General features: G+C 36.2%; 1 long non-coding RNA gene across 3 annotated transcripts; it reads left to right on the top strand.

The window, feature by feature from the left end:
* The first annotated feature begins 596 nt into the window (after positions 1–596).
* LOC113320811 lies at positions 597–4274 on the top strand. Of its 3 annotated transcripts, none has more exons than XR_003346304.1 (4): positions 597–1111; positions 2728–2992; positions 3840–3946; positions 4124–4274. It is a non-coding gene; the product is annotated as an uncharacterized LOC113320811 (long non-coding RNA). The 3 variants fall into 3 exon arrangements; XR_003346305.1 differs by having other exon boundaries at positions 4131–4271; XR_003346303.1 differs by lacking the exons at positions 3840–3946; positions 4124–4274 and having other exon boundaries at positions 600–1111; positions 2728–3684.
* The last annotated feature ends 553 nt before the right edge of the window (positions 4275–4827 follow it).

The following is a 4827-nucleotide window of genomic DNA, read 5'->3' as shown; positions in this document are numbered from 1 at the left end:
GTTGTCATTTCAAAATCGGGGATAAGGGTGGTCGCCAATATCGCCTATCCGCACCATATGTACTACGCGATGCCTCAAAAGTACCTACAAGAAAGAAAAAAACAGGAATCAATATTAGTGAAAAAATAATTGAATTATTAGTGAGGTAAAGAAAATCAGGGTAGATGATATATCAATTCCTGGAAGTCTTTTCTTTTTAACAAACTAAATAAGAATTGAAAAATTAGAAATCAAAACTAAGAACTCAGAGGTTTTACCTTGGGAAGCATGTAGAGCTGCTTCAGCCTCTCCTTTGGACCAGAAGCGCACTTCTGCATAAGTGATCACATAAATCGGTGTCATATAAACATGTGCAACATTGTAGTCCTTAAAAAATTCATACATATCTTCAGCAGTGTAGTTATTAAAATTTCTTATTTCGAGACACCAAGTGGCTGTATTATAACTCCCCGGAAAAGAAGTTGCCATGGCCCGTGAAGAAGAAAGTGATAAGATCTATAGGATTCTAATAGAATAAAGAAGTTATTCACTGAATAACTAAACCCTAGAATGAACTTATGTATATATAGAAAACATAACTTGAGTCTAAAGCAAATACCACAATTAAGAAAACATAAACTAATTCCTAAAATAACTAGATTCCTAATTGGTGTTGGTATTCCATGTTTTATAAGGAGATAAAAGAATAATATAACACTTAAAGAATGATCGTAATTCTCCTAGAATTTTCTTAAAATCTCAAGTCGTGGCTAGTAAACCCAGCAGAAGACCACGATCCCCACCTGATGAGATAAGTCCCCAGTTCATCCAATTCCTGCAGTTCCTCCCACCTCCCTCAACTCTCCTCTTTCTTCGATTATGGTTGCTATAAAAACATTTTCTAAAATTAGATCTTCTGATTTTGATTTTCTGAAACTAGGGTTTTTTAAGTAGTAATTCTATATGTATGAATCAACCTAATTTCGTTCCAGCTTCAGTTTTTTTACTGCTTTAGAATTTATATCTTCTTTAATTTGAACTGTTTTATGATATCGGGTCAGATTTGGAAGAAGGAAATCCATCAATTTCTTCATTCTCTGCAAGACATCATCGATTTTATCTGCACAAGCTGGTAAGAAATTTAATTTCTTTCTCCTTGATTTCCTACTGCGATTGTCATATATTTTGAGTTTCTTTTAGGTCAAAGTTCAATTTTTGTTTTGAAATTCTACTGTTCTTGCTTTGTAATATCAAATATACTAGGTTTGTGTTTAGAATTGTATTTCTATTTCAAGTGTAATTGCAAAACCCAGTATGCATGTCTTTCTAGGTTTGTCAAATACTATTTTTGGTTGTTCCTTAAGACTGTTGTTGCATCCTTACTCTTCTTTGTTGTATTTTTTACTTTGTATGCTTGTTTAAACATCGAATTTGTTGTATGTAGCCTCTATTCTAACTTAAGCACGAAGTATACCTTTATGGAATAATGTCTTTCATCTATCAGCTTTATCTCCATGACTCCATTAAACTTTCAAATCAAATGTAGATGGTAAAATTAAAATTTCTGTATAGCACACGTCAGAAGTATTTTCGTAAAGACATGTGTAGTAATTTCCAAGTACTCTTTGATGAAGCAATGGTTTTTGAATTAGAGGGTCAAATAGGAGACTTTTACAGTTTTACTACCCCGATAAATTTGTAGTTATGTGATTAGTAGTTCATAATCCGAAAAGTTTCTCATCTGGGATAGCACCAACTTGTATTACAATACACTTACACACAATGTTTTGTGGTTATCACATTATATGAAGTTCAGCACTAGACCGAGTCTCTCACATGATTGACTTGTTTTCTATATCCTGACAGAGAGTTTGCAGATTTTATTGTTTAAATAAAGATAGTTTGAGGTAGTATTGTGTTCCTACAATTTGGTACTATCATTTGAGGCGTACCCTCAAGAGCCTCAACTTATCCCATTTCATTAGGTTTTACTGTAACAGGCTAGTAGTAATAAGTTTGTCTAGAAATGAATGTGCCATGTTACATATTAACTGGTTATCTCAGCATCAACTAGATAAAACACAATAGGAACTTTCTACTTTTTTCTGAGCACCAATATCCGTATGAATTCAATGGCATGTTTCTTTAAATCTGCAAGCAAAATTTGTTCTCTTTCCTTATGAAACATGTTGTTTGAGGGTAGGTTGTTGGCTTATATATCAGGAGTTTATGATAATTGGTTTTCTGTTTGGGATTCCCCCTTTAGAAAAAAAAGGAAAAACCATGGACAAGTGCACTATTTGCGGGGCTTTAAGGTGGAAGATAGTGAGACATAAATAGTGCACTTGCCACAGTTACTTGTTCTTCGGTTCTCAAGCTTGTGAAATATCACATAGCACTTTCCTTGGTACTATTTATGAAGCCAGGTTTTGAAATTATTTGAGTTTCTTATGGACTGAGTAGACATATATTATCAATGCATACTCACCTTGGCCACATTGCTCTCTGACTTCTTTATATCTTTTCCTTCTTGGGTTTCTTATGGACTGAGTTGACATATATTATCAATGCAGATTCAACTTGCTACATTGCTCGCTGACTTCTTTATATCTTTTCATTCTCTAGAGTATGAGGAAGGGTTGAATGCATTCCTTGATTAATTTCTTATTATGTGTTTTTTATCCACACGTTGTGTGATCTTTTTATTTTTTTTATGATGTGCTTACTTGTTGTTTGTGGTTCTTGCAGGAAATATGGATGAAAACCCACAACCTCCGGCAGCAAAGGAAGTAATAGGAGGGGTCAAGTTGAACTTCCTTAATAAGCTGGAAAAGGTTGAGAAAGTATCACTGGAATTTTGCTGGGGCGCACCAGTTGGACCGAACGCAAATAAGATCTCGGCTTACTGTGGAAAGCTGGCACTAAATGGAGAAAACTTCCCTTTTGACATTCCAGACTGGTCTGATATGCCCACAAGGAAGAAAATCTTGAAGAATCCATTGAAGAGTTGAAGGTTAAGAAAATAATATATTAAATTATTTAATTGATTTAAGATTACTAAATTTTAAGTGATGAATGTTGTAGGATATTTTTCATTATTCTTATGAGATCAAATTTTGGGTGGAGGAGAAAATCCATGAAAAATGGAAGGCAGGCAAACGTAACATGAGGTTGAAATATTTCGATGAGAAGAAGACTGATGCACAAAACTTAGCCACGGGACTATTTGTCACGAGGAGGCTTCTGTGGCAAGTGACCTTTTGCCACGGATTTTTGTCAACTGCCACGGTTTTTTGGCGTGACTAAAACTTAGTATTTTAGTAGTGGTTAAGCTTGAGACTATGGCTTGAATTTCATGACGCATCAGCTTGAAGATTCAAACATACATCTGGAATGGTGTTCAGATTCTAAGCAGTATGTCAAGTTTGATCCAACGGTGATGAGACCTGTGCTTGTTGATGTATAATGTTTGTAATCATTTGTATTGATAAATTTGTACGTTCATTACATCATAACCCAATATAGTGAATAGAAAATAAGCTTTCTGCACTTTGCAGAAAGTTAAGAGTATACTTAAAGTGTGAATCTCATTGAAAAAGGCTGACTAGGTTATCTTTCAACTTTCGGGATCCTCCCTCATTCAGTTGTTAAGTAATGCTTAATATTGCATTGCAAGATGTATCTGTTGGATCAAATTTTGTGCGATATAGCTGTATGCATGTTTGTAGATGCCGCACTTATTTATATATTTTTGATACAAAGATGTCGCCCTTATATATTGTTGTATTTGTTGCTTTTCTTGGTTTGAAGTGTCGTAATATTGTCGTATTTATTCATGTCTGCTTTTTACTTTTTCACAGAAAGCCGTGCAGACTCAACATTCTTTCATTATGGAATTTCGCGCTGAATGATGCACAAAACATGACTAGACCTCTTTGTTCTGGGTCTAGTACAGCAGCAAGAGAAGGTATAAATTTTACTTTTGCATTTGATCTCATGGGGCTTCAAGCATTGGAAATTTGCATGCATCCACGGCCACTAGCTTTCTTAACGGATGAATTTTTCTCTAGATGAAGTGTTAAGATGAATTTTTCTCTAGATGAAGTTGGAATTGTTAAGCTTCACCGTTCCATTGTCTATCTAGTGAGCAGATTTTATGCACCAAATCCCTCTTGGAATTCGTAGGGGAGTTGTCCAGTGATTCAAGAATAATTATGCACCCAGGTGGTAGAGTGTATTGTTCAACCAACCAACTTTCAAGCAGCTGACTAATCATTAACCTGGCCAATCCAACTGTGTACACATATATCTCACTATCAGACACGTGTATATAAAAAGATACGTGGAAAGCATGCAGGCCAAAACATCAAAACATGATGCGTCACGAAACACCAAATAAACCCCGAGGAGTTGCTTTATCTCATCCCCAAAAGAGAAGCTAAGATCAACGGTGGAGAGAAAGTTAGCTGACACGAACTGACAGGGGCAGAAGACACTTGTCTGACACGAGCAGACCCCTCAACTACTCGCATTAAACACTCTGAGCAGTGTACGTGTCGACCAACCTGTGGAACGAGCGAGGATGCCTCTGCGGGATCAAGGGGCAAACGCAGACCTCCGCGTGATGAACGCGAGGACACAAGAAGATAAGGTTCCAACGGTCTTCAGAGATGGGTCCCACATTCTAACCTTATAAATACCCCATCTTCACCAAGAGGAAGGGGGATCGAAAAAGTCAGGAAGGGAAGGAGAGAGAGAGAGATTGCAAGTGTAAGTAAATCATTTAGAAGAGAGAAACATGTAAACCCAAAAGTCATTCGACTATTCGTGTAACCGTGAAGAACATAG

Source organism: Papaver somniferum, chromosome 11, assembly GCF_003573695.1.
Source record: "Papaver somniferum cultivar HN1 chromosome 11, ASM357369v1, whole genome shotgun sequence".
Classification (NCBI taxonomy): domain Eukaryota; kingdom Viridiplantae; phylum Streptophyta; class Magnoliopsida; order Ranunculales; family Papaveraceae; genus Papaver; species Papaver somniferum.
This window is presented reverse-complemented; position numbering and strand designations above follow the sequence as displayed.